Source organism: Tasmannia lanceolata, unplaced genomic scaffold (genome assembly GCF_043159265.1).
Source record: "Tasmannia lanceolata isolate RefF3 unplaced genomic scaffold, GAP_Taslan_0.1 ptg000020l, whole genome shotgun sequence".
Taxonomy (NCBI): Eukaryota; Viridiplantae; Streptophyta; class Magnoliopsida; order Canellales; family Winteraceae; genus Tasmannia; species Tasmannia lanceolata.
In genome coordinates, this window is record NW_027518697.1 from 13,076,730 (window position 1) to 13,089,578 (window position 12,849).

The following is a 12,849-nucleotide window of genomic DNA, read 5'->3' on the forward strand; positions in this document are numbered from 1 at the left end:
TATTGTAGTTTTTATAGTTTTAAATATGCAATATAATGTGGTTGACCACATTAGTCCGAACATAACCTTTTCTCCCTGAGCCGTATTCTTCTCTTTGTCCTTTTTTATTCTTTGCTTCATGTTACGTGCTATCAGATCAACTAGTTGAACACTTGAACCTTTTCCTAGTATAACCTTTCTTCTTCTTGATTTCTCCTTTCTTACTTTTACTTCTCTTTTTTTCAATCTATTTCCTTTTTCTTTTTTTTTCTAAACAACCATAATGGTTTGTTGTTGTGGCTGGGTTGTGTGGCATTGAGTATCGTATTTTCTTTTTATGACATAATAAATAGGATTGTTTTGAAGACTATTTTGTTGGTGGGATTTGGAATTGATGGAGATCTAAAATCACTAAGTGGTGATGCTTTAAGGCGCGTAATCACTTTCCTGAAGACAAATTTCGCCCCACCAGTAGTGTGCGTAGAGGATCCACAATTGCCTCGAAGATACAATGAAGCTTTGTAGGAATATCCAACAAATGTTTGACGACGCTTTGCACAAACGGAACCAAACCCAAAACACCCTTTAAGAATTACAAGCCCCGGAGAAATTCACTAAAACTATTTCTGTAGAAAAATAATATTTAGTGCACTGTTTTGTTTACAACTCAACCTTTAAAAACAAGAGAATAGGAGATTTCAAGAGAGAAAAGATTCAGTAATAACTAACTATTAAAAGACAGATTTTCTGCTTTTTTTTTATAGAGCCACAGATCACAGATGCCTTTTCAATGTGAAAAGCATCCATTCAAAGTACCCTTTAGATTGGTTTGTACAATAGCCGTTAGATCGCAACTCTTCGCGATATAACTAATTTGGATCATTCATAAAGTGTCCATTGAGTTTGAAATCATCCATCACTGTTGTGAAGCAAAAGGACACGAAGAGATTCAAATTTGGAAGTGGAAAGATGTGTCCATTTTTCTCCCAACGGATAGATTTCTGCGCAGCCACAGTCGACCGGGTTACCTGCGGTCGCCCGCCGATATGGTTCTGGACTCTTTATTTTTTCGATCCAAAGAACCACGGTCGGTCGAGCTACCCGCGGTCGACCAACAATACCTTTCTGGAAATTATATACACTTCCAGATTCCAATCCGCGGTCGACCGGCCCTGTATGAAAATCTGTTTTATTTCCTTTTATTTGATAAAACACTTTCAAATATTTTGTCTTTACCCAAAACATTTTGAAAATCTCTAACATACTTGTGTTATGATCAACTAGATTGTGCGATCATGTTCTGGTAATCATATCTGGATGGTGGTTTCCCATTGTCATTTGTGATGTACTGCTGGTTTTTTATGAAGTTCTGATCTTGTGATCAAATCTGGATCTGATTTAACTTGTGTGCGATCGTGCTTACTGATGATGTGATCATCAAGGTTTAAGGTTTCAGTTTTGGTATGTGTTTCAATTGTGATGGAAATGGGAACATATCGGTTTTGGATGAAATTTTCAAAATCCTATAAAATTACGGGAATGGGGAGATGTGCCAATGATGGACATTTAAGATGAAACTTTAAAAAAAGAGCTACTTGAAGAAACTCAATATAACACATGATGGTTAAAGGAAAAGCTACATAGAACCATATATGTGGGGACATTGGCAAGTAAAGAAGTGAAATGATATGAGCCCCATAGAAGATGCTATGAAACTCTTGCTGTAGAGCATGGAAATTAGAATTGCGTTGTTAGGTCAAGGTTTTGATCTTGGATGCCATGTTTCGGGATTTCATCGGAGATTGAATGTGGGATACTTCCTGAGTGCATTGATATAGTTGGGAAGTTATCTTGATTCAAATGTGGAGATGTTGGGATTCTTAGAGAGTAAACTATTGGAAATTAGGGAAAAATCTATTCACCTATAAAAACAAAAGGTGAAGTTGTTGTTTGCACTCTTAGTCTCTACTGTTGGTGGTGATCTGCCGATTGTCTTTAATGTTGAAGATGTATGAATAGCCTCCAATTGTAGTTGGAAACTTTCATGAGAAGAGGGGGGAACCCAATACTGGTGATAGCGATTATGGATGCTAATCATCTCATGGTTTATGAATTTTTTTGAGCGCTGGACTTAATCACTAATTGTGATGTTGAAAGGACATTAGCTCTGAGGTTTTTTTTTAACACAATCATCAATTAGTGGACTTTTTTTTTTCTTTTTTGAATGATTTTGGTTTTATTAACAGTGCGCACAGATGTTAAAAAATGTGAAACTAATAGTGATGGTTGGATAAATTTCCATTCGAAGCCAAGGGCTTTGATAGAGCATAAGAGGGTCATGATAGGGAAAATGATATAGTCGCGCCCTTATCCTACCTGAGCCACCCAATTGTAGTGTAAAAACTAAAAAGAGTAGTCATAAATGCACTAAAGAGGGTGGCTTGTGGAAGAAAAGGGGGTGAATAAGTCATTTCCCCATAATTATTGTAATTGATGGAAGAAAACATTGTTACCCAGGAGATTGTGATGAGAGGGAGTGTTGAGAATCATTGATAAGTCAAGGTTTTCTTCTTCTAGATAGTATAGGGGGTGAACCTCTTTCCCTTATTCAAGTGCGAGGATTATGTAGTGCCCGATTGGATGCATGTTTTGTATGAGGATAATGGGATTGGTGTCTTGTTCAACTCATGTAGAGTAGGCCAAACTTAGTTTGACTAGGAGTAAGAATTGTTTTGTGTATCATAGTTGGACTAATCCCGTCCTGTTTGGATTGCAAGAATATTCTGGAAAATTTTGGAAGGCCAAAATATTTTTCGATTGATTTTTTTTTTCTATGAGAAAAGTTTTCTTGCAATCCAAGCAGGGCCTAAGAGACTGGGGCTTGGGTCTTTGGCCCTTGTCTATTAGGTAGATGTGGGGAGAGAAACTGTTAGGGGTAAAATCCATCCTAATAAGCACATGGCACGTGGCCTCTACACCGAACTTTCAGGGACTGTACTTGCCCATTTCACCTCCAAAATAGGTAAGTCCGAGTAAAGAGGAAAGTGTCCTAGAAGGGAGTTCAAACCCCATGAGGCAACCTTCCAAAAAGCTCGGTCACATAAATAGAAATCGAGCTCCACTATGAAACTCAAAGTATCCAAGATAAACATAGAAATCGACTCCTTCGGGAGGTCGACCAATAAGGAAAGACTCCAAAATAGGCAAGCACTCTAAACTGCGTAGGACTCCGACTCTATAGAAAGACCCCCTACAATCAAAGGTACCCAACTGAGATCTCTAACATGTCGTTACCCTGCTCCTTTCCTATTTGGATTACCCATTTTCTCGATTTCAGACTTGAGCGTTGGTGGGTCTTCCCAGAGTCCAAACTTTGGGACTTCTAACGTTTGCTCTTTGAGCGCAGGACGTGCACGGATCGAAGTACAACTCAATCTCATCCGGCCACGAGCAGATTTTGGCACCAATAAAAACTACATCTGCTACGAACCTGATTCGGTTCGCAACGGATTTTATCTTCTTAGAGGAAAGATCACCTCTTGATCCACTTCGAGGGATGGATCAATCCTCCTTTTGGCACAAAGACCCAATTTCTATGATTTCTTCATTAATTTCCATTAACAGTAATATGTGCTTATATGAAGCACTTAATGATAAACATATAAAGTGATGGAGATAAACATAGAAATAATAAATCCTAATCTAAATTGGTATCTAATCTATCCTAACTACTAAATATATCAGATCTGGTAAGATCCGATCTTATTATCTAAAATAGCATATTAATTTATTCCACCACAAGTTGATCCCATTTAGGCACCAAACATTCCACCCGCCTTGAAATCAACCTTGTCCTCATGGTTGGAGATTGCGGACCAATTGGTGAAAAAACAGATCTTGCGAATTTTCTGAAAGTCTTTCCGTCTCCCTCCTTTTCTTCTTCTCTTTGTCTTGGAGAATGTCGTCATCAATAGTTGAGACAACTCGATTTTCAAACCAATCTCATCGTAGCATTCATCAAAGCTCCTTCGTTGTGTTTTTCTGGAATGATTTGGATCTTGACACACAAATGGTTGTGGGTGAGAATTTTTCGGTGGCGTTAGACAATTTGAGAGGAACGATAGACTCTTCAGCGACAAACTTTCTTTTGTGGCTTTTTAGCTTTTTTTTCTAGCTATATTTTTTTCTCTTTTTTTGTTTCATCGGGCAGGACTTTCTGAATGCCGTGCTGATTTTGTTCGATCCTTCCGTAGGTGCTTTGATCTTCTGAAAAGCTGTCGATGTCCTTCCATCAATTCTAAAGTAAGTGCTTTGATCTTCTGAAAAGCTTCACACATCGAATCCAAAATCTGAAGATGTAGCCATGGCGTAGGATCTACTGCTTTGATACCAAATGTTAGGTACCTTACCAATACGCCAAAAGGTCCAGAGCTGATGGAACGCATTAGGCAAGGCCTTTTAAACCTGCCCCATATCGGGCTGGGTCCGACCCAGTCCCATACCTAGGTAGGCCCCCACTTAGGACCGTAACACCACGACCCAGTGAATGATGGTGAGAGAAAAAGAGAGTTTCTTCTTGAAATTTTTCAATGTGGTGTCAAATTGAGGTGGACTTTTCTTACTCTGTTTTTGGTGTACGGCTTGACTGAGAGATAAAGGGAAGGGTTATGGTTTGTGGGTTTCGGGCTAATCTATTTTAATCTTTGTATTTTTGCTTTTTCATAGTGAAGATTATGATCTCACCTGTGGATGTAGGCGGTTTTCCGTATCTGTATCTTCTAGTTTGTTTCTTTCTGCTAATCCATTTCTTTGCACCCGATCGGTTCAAATTTTGCCCGTGATTTCTCAATAAAGGAAAGTAAAAGGGGTTTAGGGTTTAGATTGAAACCTTTTTTAATAAAAAAATTTTTCTTTTGAAAAAGTTTATGGTAAAAATTTTCTCACGAGATAATGCACGGATATAGCATGGGGTTTTTTTATTTTTAAGGTTTCTTTATAAAATAAATGTCCTTGAAAAATCTTTTACCCAGAGGGCATGTTTGGCGGTGATGAAAAAAATTCTGTGGAATATTTGTTTACCCCACGTGAGAGAGGGGTACAGAGGGCTGGTAATAGAGATTTGAGAGGAGGGGATGAGTGAGCACAGCTTGAGATAGGAATAGAAATTAGAAAACTAAAAACCTTGCATAGAATAGGTCTTTTATTTCCCCCCTGTACAAGCCCCATTAGATGCTCAGCTCAATTACCAACCCCTCAAATCTCTCCAGGATCAAGGGTAGAATGGAGCCTTTTTATGTATGTGTCTTTCTCCTTTCAAACTATAAAACATTTGCAAAAGCAAAAGCAAAATGCAAAACGCACAAGGCAATCAAAACTCAGGTGCAAAACTCTTACATTCAAGAATGAATAAAAGACAGAACATTAAAAGGCATAGAAGCTTGTAAAGGCAAAACGTTGTAAAGTTACATGTTAATACTCTTTGTTTAAAGCTTTGCTACGCAGAGTGCTGAATATATACGCTGTATTTACACGTTATAATAGCCATGAAGGTTCCCCTAGAACAGGAGTGGGTCGCCCAATAGGAGTAGAAAAACTCAGTTCAAAGTATGTTGAAGACCAGATGCCCTAACGCCATAACAATCATATGTCGCAGCACATAGAGAGTGATTTTAACATCAAAGTCGAGATTTAGCAAGGATCCGTTGTTCTTGTGGCCGAACGTTGTGGTTATTGTTGTTGTTGTTGCGTTGGAGTTTGGGTGGGACATTTTGCATCTTGTTTTGAGGGAGAGTGGCTGTAACCCGAGCCCTGAGTTCAAATTTTTGAATCTTGCCCGTTGAAGTCTTTGGTAGCTCGTCTACAAAAACCACTTTCTTTGGCACCATGAAATGGGGCATGTTCTCTCGACAGTAGGAAATGATCTCTTCTTCACTCACTATGGTAGTACCCACTTTGGACTCTTTGGTGGTCTCCTTCTTGAGGGTCACGAAGGCACACGGTGACTCGCCCCAGTACTGATGTGGCATTGCCACAACGGCGGCCTCCGATACCATCGGATGACCGTACAGTACTGTCTCCACCTCGACGCTGCTGATGTTCTCACCTCCCGATATGATCACGTCCTTTGATCTATCCTTGATCTCCACGTATCCATCCGGGTGGACCACCCCCACATCACCCGTACAGAACCAACCCCCTTTGAAGGCGTCTGACGTGGCAGTTGGGTCCTTGTAGTACCCCTTCATTATACTACTGCCACGTAGGACGATCTCCCCGACGGACCTCCCATCTCGTGGAACGCTCACCATTGTCTCTGGGTCCATAACGTCGGCCCCGGCAAGCGTCAACACGCTTATACCCTGTCGCGCCTTGAGCCTGGCCTGCTCATTACGGGGCAATCCGTCCCATTTTGACCGCCACTCGCAAATGAGGGCCGGGCCCGTCGCCTCCGTGAGGCCGTACCCATGTGTCACGTGGAACCCGAGCCGTTCCATCTTCTCGACGAGTGGTGCCGGGGGCGGGGCACCGCCGGTGAGGATACAGACCTGGGAGGGGAGTGGGCGCCGCTCCGCTGGGCTTGCATCGAGGAGGACGTTGAACACAACGGGGGCGCAACACATGTGGGTGACATGGTGCTCGGCAATGGCATTATACATATCTGAGGCGCACGTGTTGCGGATGCATACGTTAATGCCTCCGCGTGCAGCCATGCCCCAGGTGAAAGTCCACCCGTTGCAGTGGAACATAGGTAGGGACCAGAGGTAGACTACCTCACTCCCTACCTCCCACTGCAACAACAGGCTGAGGGTGCTTAGATAAGCACCCCGATGGCTATATACAACACCCTTGGGAGCCGACGTGGTTCCTGAGGTGTAATTAAGCGCGATCGGGTCCCACTCATCGTCGATCATCTGTGGGTTGTACCTTGGATCACCATCTCGAATCAGCTGCTCATACTCCAACTGCCCCAACCGAATACCCGTCGGTGTATCTACATCATCGATCACCACAACCAAGGGTAAGGAAGACGAGGGATCGTCTTTTCGGCCCTTACCCTTGAGGAGGCACTTGAGTGCCTCTCGAGCTAAGGGCACATACTCGTAGTCCACAAAGATTACCTTCGCTTCAGAGTGACCGAGTATAGTGGCCACATTGTTTGCGTCAAGACGGGTGTTTATGTTGTTAAGCACCGCGCCGGCCATTGGCACTGCAAAATGCACTTCGTAGAGAGCCGGAATGTTGGGAGCGAGCACTGACACGACGTCCTTCTTCGCAATGTTGAGCGATTGGAGAGAGAAGGCAAGGCGGCGGCACCGCTCGTATGTTTGGTCCCAAGTGAAACGGGTCTTGCCGTATACGACCGACGTGCGTCCGGTGTAGGCGGAGGCCGCCCTCTCGACGAAGGTGATCGGGGAGAGGGGGACATAATTAGCCCCACACTTGGGTAGTTGTTCCATTAATGGCTACTAGCTTTTTTCTTTCAAGGGAAGAGAAGATGAAAAAGAGAATGGCTGAGAAGGGGGAGGAGGAGGAGAAGGAGAGAGAGAGAGAGAGAGAGAGAGAGAGAGAGAGAGAGAGAGAGAGAGAGAGAGAGAGAGTGTGTGTTTTGTGGAATCACATAAGTGAGGAGGAAGAGGGGTTTATATGGTGCCAATGTGGGGGCGAGGAGGGACAATTGCACCCTATGGAAAACCTAAATGATAAATAGCACGGGATGCTTTACTGTTACCTTCCACTTTCAATTGGATGTTAAAAGCATTTTGCAAAGGGGAATGACATCCTTAAGGAGGGAACCATTCTCACGGAAACTGTTACCACGGGGGGTATTAAATAAAAAAGTATGAAGTGGTGCCATTATTAAACCAATGCATGGGAAACCATTGGGAACGTTTTATAGCGTAAAATCTGTATATTTTTAGGAGCTAGGGACCCTAGCAGAGGCATTTCGAGGCTGGCTGTTGCATGTGAGAACAGCACTTTTGACCAGATTTTGTCTTCTTCATTCATTTAATTCATCTGACATGGCTGCTCTCAGCTGCAACAGCCAGCCTGTGATGGTCCCTAGCAAATCCCAACTGTTTGATGACACATCCCAACTGTTTGATGACACGTTTTAGACGTATTAAATGTAAATGGCAAAATCATCCTAATACTTTCTATGAGGCCAAGGCTTAAACCGAAATTTTGGCCAAAATCCTGAAATTCGGTAGAAAGTCTCGAAATTTTGATTTTTTGGGTCGAAATTCAGTAATTTCGGCTGAATTCTTGTAAAGAATTAAAATGGGGCATTTTTTTTTCAAAATTTCGGCCGAAATTTGATAAATTTTGGGAATTTCGGTTTCCGTACATTTCGGTTTTGGACTTGACCGAAATCCAAAATTTTGGATTTCGGCCAAAATTCCTGAAGTTTCCAAAATTTCGGTTTCGGTACATTTCACTTTCAGACTTATCCAAAATTTTGGATTTCGGACGAAATTTAAAACCATGCAAGAGGCTTATCTACAAGAGGCTGTCACACCTCCATCGCCACGGACTTAGTCGGGACAAAGGTTAAACAACCTCTATCTACAAATCGACCATCATGTTGTTGGCATAGGTATATAATTTTCAGATTTTGGTTTTACAGATACGAGGTATGCCAAACTCGGAGGAGCTCTTGTAGAAACCAGCTACAGGGGCTCCTCCATTGGAACCACGTCATTTCCTTCTACGGTTATAAGTGTCATCATAAATGCACTTAGGATGACGTGGATCCAATGTAGGAGCCCTTGTAGCCGGTTTCTACGAGGGCTCCTTTGAGTTTAGCATCTCTCGATATATATATATATATATGAGGAAAAGGATTGTGAGCTTGAGCGTTGGAACCTTATGGTGAGCTTGAGCTCTCAAACCAATGAGGCCCACATTCTTAGGATGATCCAAAGCATTCACTAGAAAGGGCCTTACATAGATAGGGTGTGTACAAAAAATCAGCTTCATAGGATCATCCTAACCCATCCATTTGTGGAGGTCAAAATGGACAGACCACAAATCTGCCCATTTTTGCCCTCCACTTTTGGAGGAGTTAGGATGATTCAATGGAGCTGATTTTTGGTACACACCCTATCTATGATAGGGCCTTGCAAATGAATGGTTTGGATCCTCACAGAAATTGTGGGACCCATGTGAATGGTGCACTCAAACGCACCATTTGGTTCCAACGCTCAAGCGCACGAACATATTCCTCTATATATATATATATATATATATATATATATATATATATATATATATATCGAGAGAGAGAGAGAGAGAGAGAGAGAGAGGTGTTGGTGCGCTTAAGCGCACAATTTTTTTGGTGCGCTTAAGTTGTTATAACGCCTTCCATCGGTGCGCTTTAGCGGGACCCAAACATTTAAACGAATGGGAGGCGTTATAACAATTTAAGCATACCAAAAGAATGGTGCGCTTAAGCGCACCAACAGTTTTCTCATATATATATATATAGAGAGAGAGAGAGAGAGAGAGAGGAAAGTGTTTCTATGCAATGCGCAGGGAGCTCCCTGCACACAAGTGGCTTAAAAAGCCACCGATTGTTTCGTATGGAGGGGTCAACAAAAAGAGACAAATCGGTGGTTTTTTAAGCCACTTGTACGCAGAGAGCTCCTTGCACACGTGCGTAGAAACACTTTTCTCATATATATATATATGAGAAAAGTGTTCCTGCGCAGCTGCTCGGATAGCTTATCTGAGCAGCTGCTTCAAAAACTCAAGTGACCCACATTTTTTAGGTGATCCAAAGCATTCATTTGAAAGACCCTTGCATGGATCGGGTGTGTACCAAAAATGAGCCATTTAGGATCATCCTAACCCTGCCATCTGTGAAGGGGAAAAATGGTCAGAAACAGTGTCTGTACATTTTCCCCTCCACCTTTGATTGGGTTAGGATGATCCTATAGGGCTGATTTTTTGTACACACTCTATCCATGGAAGGGCCTTTCAAATGAATGCTTTAGATCACCACAAAAATGTGGGCCACATGAGTTTTTGAAGCAGCTGCTCAGATAAGCTATCTGAGTGGCTGCGCAAGAACACTATTCTCATATATATATATATATATATATATATATATATATATATATATATATATATATATATATATATATATATATATATATATATATAACGTAATCCTGCATGCTAGGAGTGCGCCATGTGGGGGAGAGATTTCTAAAACCTGGATTTCTTACATAAAATATCCAGGATAATGGATTGTAAAATCCATAATTTTACCCCGCTTTCAAACTAAAACCTAAATTCTAAAATCCACGTATCCGACACAGCCCTTTACTTTTCCAGTCGCCCCGTGCATCGCACAGGTTATCCACTAGTTGATGATATATAGGCACACATGTACACATATACGTTTTAATATAATCTATTTTAAAAAAAAAAAACCAATGGTGTATTAAACCGGAATTTTTCCTCTTGCTTTTTTGCCTATCAATTCTTGCTGACTATGGTATTCTTAACTTAAACATGACTTTAGAAGCTCCAAAGATATTACTTTGGATATCTACTTTGGATCTCCTATGACCAAAAAATCACGCCAATCGATCGCTAGTCCTTCCGCAATGAATATGAATAGAAGTTAATAGAAGTCCAACCACTAAGAAATATTCATTAATATGAGTTAGGAGAAGTTAGGATTGGATGATTGGTGTACTTTTGACTTGTAGGAGATCTAAAATAAGGCATAAAAGGGACGGTTTAGATCATACAAAGTGGGATGCCAACTCATTGTAATACAATGATACATACCCATATTGCATATATGGGCCCCACCTTCTTTGTTTTTAATCTAGACTGTCTATAAGATATGAATCATCTTGGACCACTAATTACCCAAAATTTTCTGAAGGAAAAAATGAGTTGGGGTAGCTTAGCCATGTAAATTGAAAGATGGGAACAGGAGAATGTGGGCGGTCTCATATGCAAACCATGAAACCAAGGAACGTCAAAATCACATTAATGTCGAGTAGGTGAGCCCATATTAGATTTCTCATCCTCTCATTCCCTTCATCTGATGAAAAGCATTTCAAAAAGGGCAGTGATATATCCTCCCCTTTTGATCACCAGGAACACCCTCTGTCAGTATAAATGGCAATCAAGGGCATTGAATTCTTCCGACATCAAGTACAACAACCCCTCATTAGTCATTGACACACTGATAAGGGGGTGTTCCTGGGGCGGATATATCACTTCCCTTTCAAAAAATGTGACTTTTATTGAATAATCCATAACAGTACAATGATATGTTCTCTAGAGCTGGCGAAAAGATCTGCTAATCTCTTTACAAACAGTGTACTACCATTGCCTTGTACAACAACCGACCCCTACCCAATATTTATGGATGAGTTCAATTTCCAGCTTTTGCAGTTCTACCTTAGCAAGCATATCTGTCCTTCATTGGTTGATCTAAGCATGTGTAAGAAGGTAGGACGAATAACTCTGCAGCCCATGATGATGTTGGGCAACTTCAACTAGCTTGATGCGGACTCCTTAGCCCATGATATAACGATGGAAGAGTCTCCTTCCACAATCAAAGAGTAGGATAAATTCGCCATAAACCATTTTAAGCTCCATAAAAGCGCTTTAGCCTCCGTCTCGTCGGAGTCACAATTACCAATGAGACCCGAAAGACACAACCACCTCCTCCCATATGAGTTATCGATCAGCCCTCCTGTGCTAGTAGGTCCTGGATTGCACTACCATCAAAATTAAGTTTTAAGCAGCCTACGGTGGGGGGATCCATCGAGGAGAGGGGCAGTCTTTATTTGTTCTCACAAATGACTGCAAGTGCCAAATGATGTCCGATGTCGAACAGGAGGGGGTTAACACATGGCCATCATTCGCCCAAACCACCAACTCAGCCCTTGATCTCTATCATTATTCATCCGGGTCCTTTTTTTCTTTATCCTTAAAAAGTCTTTGATTCCTCTCTTACCAAATGTGCCATATGATAGCATAAGGGACAACAGTTCCCTCCCCAGCTATCCAAATGGGTGGCTACTCTAGTGTAATATGTCTTCTTGATTGATCGATGAAATACCCATGCGAATCCGAAACTACTAATAATTCCTCTCCATGCATTACAAGAAAAGATGCAATGCAATAGAAGATGGTTGATGGACTCCTCTGCTGCCTTGCATAATACACACTGACTCGCCAGATGAATGCGGTGCCTTCTGAGCCTATTACATGTATTGATCCGCCTATTACGTGTATTGATCCGCCTATTAGTAGTAGTCCAAGCAAAAGCAGCCACCATCATGCGGTAGAACCTGGAATCATTTCCTCTTCACCGACCAAACAACGAAAGAAATGCCGAACTATAAAGGACCCTGAGGAATCAGGAGACTACACTAGGTGATCTGAGCTCCAAGGAGAACTGTAATGCAACTAAAGAAGGGCTAGAAGATTAGCTAAGCTTGTTAACGCCTGCTCCTTTAAATTTCTCCTTAACTTTATGATCCAATCTAACCACCCATCCCTGTCAACGTTCTAGATAATCTTTGCATGTTGCTCCTTTATTCAAAGCTAGCAAAAATTAATCTAGAAATGCCTACATAAGCGGGATTCCCCAATCCATCGGTCATACCAAAAGCAAACCTCCTCCCCTCCATCTACTTGTAGTCTTACGGTCTTACCCATGGATGAAAGAACGGTCTCACTGCGCAAATTGACCTCCATGCACCTGATCCTTTTCCAACTGAAGGCTTTACACTCCCAATCCCCCCATCCCCTACCATATTTATTACATTCACTTGATGCCAGAGCGCGTCCTCCTCCCCGTACCTCCACAACCATTTCCCCAAGAGGGATGTATTT

At 41.7% G+C, this 12,849-nt stretch overlaps 1 pseudogene; it reads right to left on the reverse strand.

Moving 5' to 3' along the window:
* Nucleotides 1–5,441: 5,441 nt before the first annotated feature.
* On the reverse strand, nucleotides 5,442–7,513 carry LOC143854969 (trans-cinnamate:CoA ligase, peroxisomal pseudogene; annotated as a pseudogene).
* Nucleotides 7,514–12,849: the final 5,336 nt, after the last annotated feature.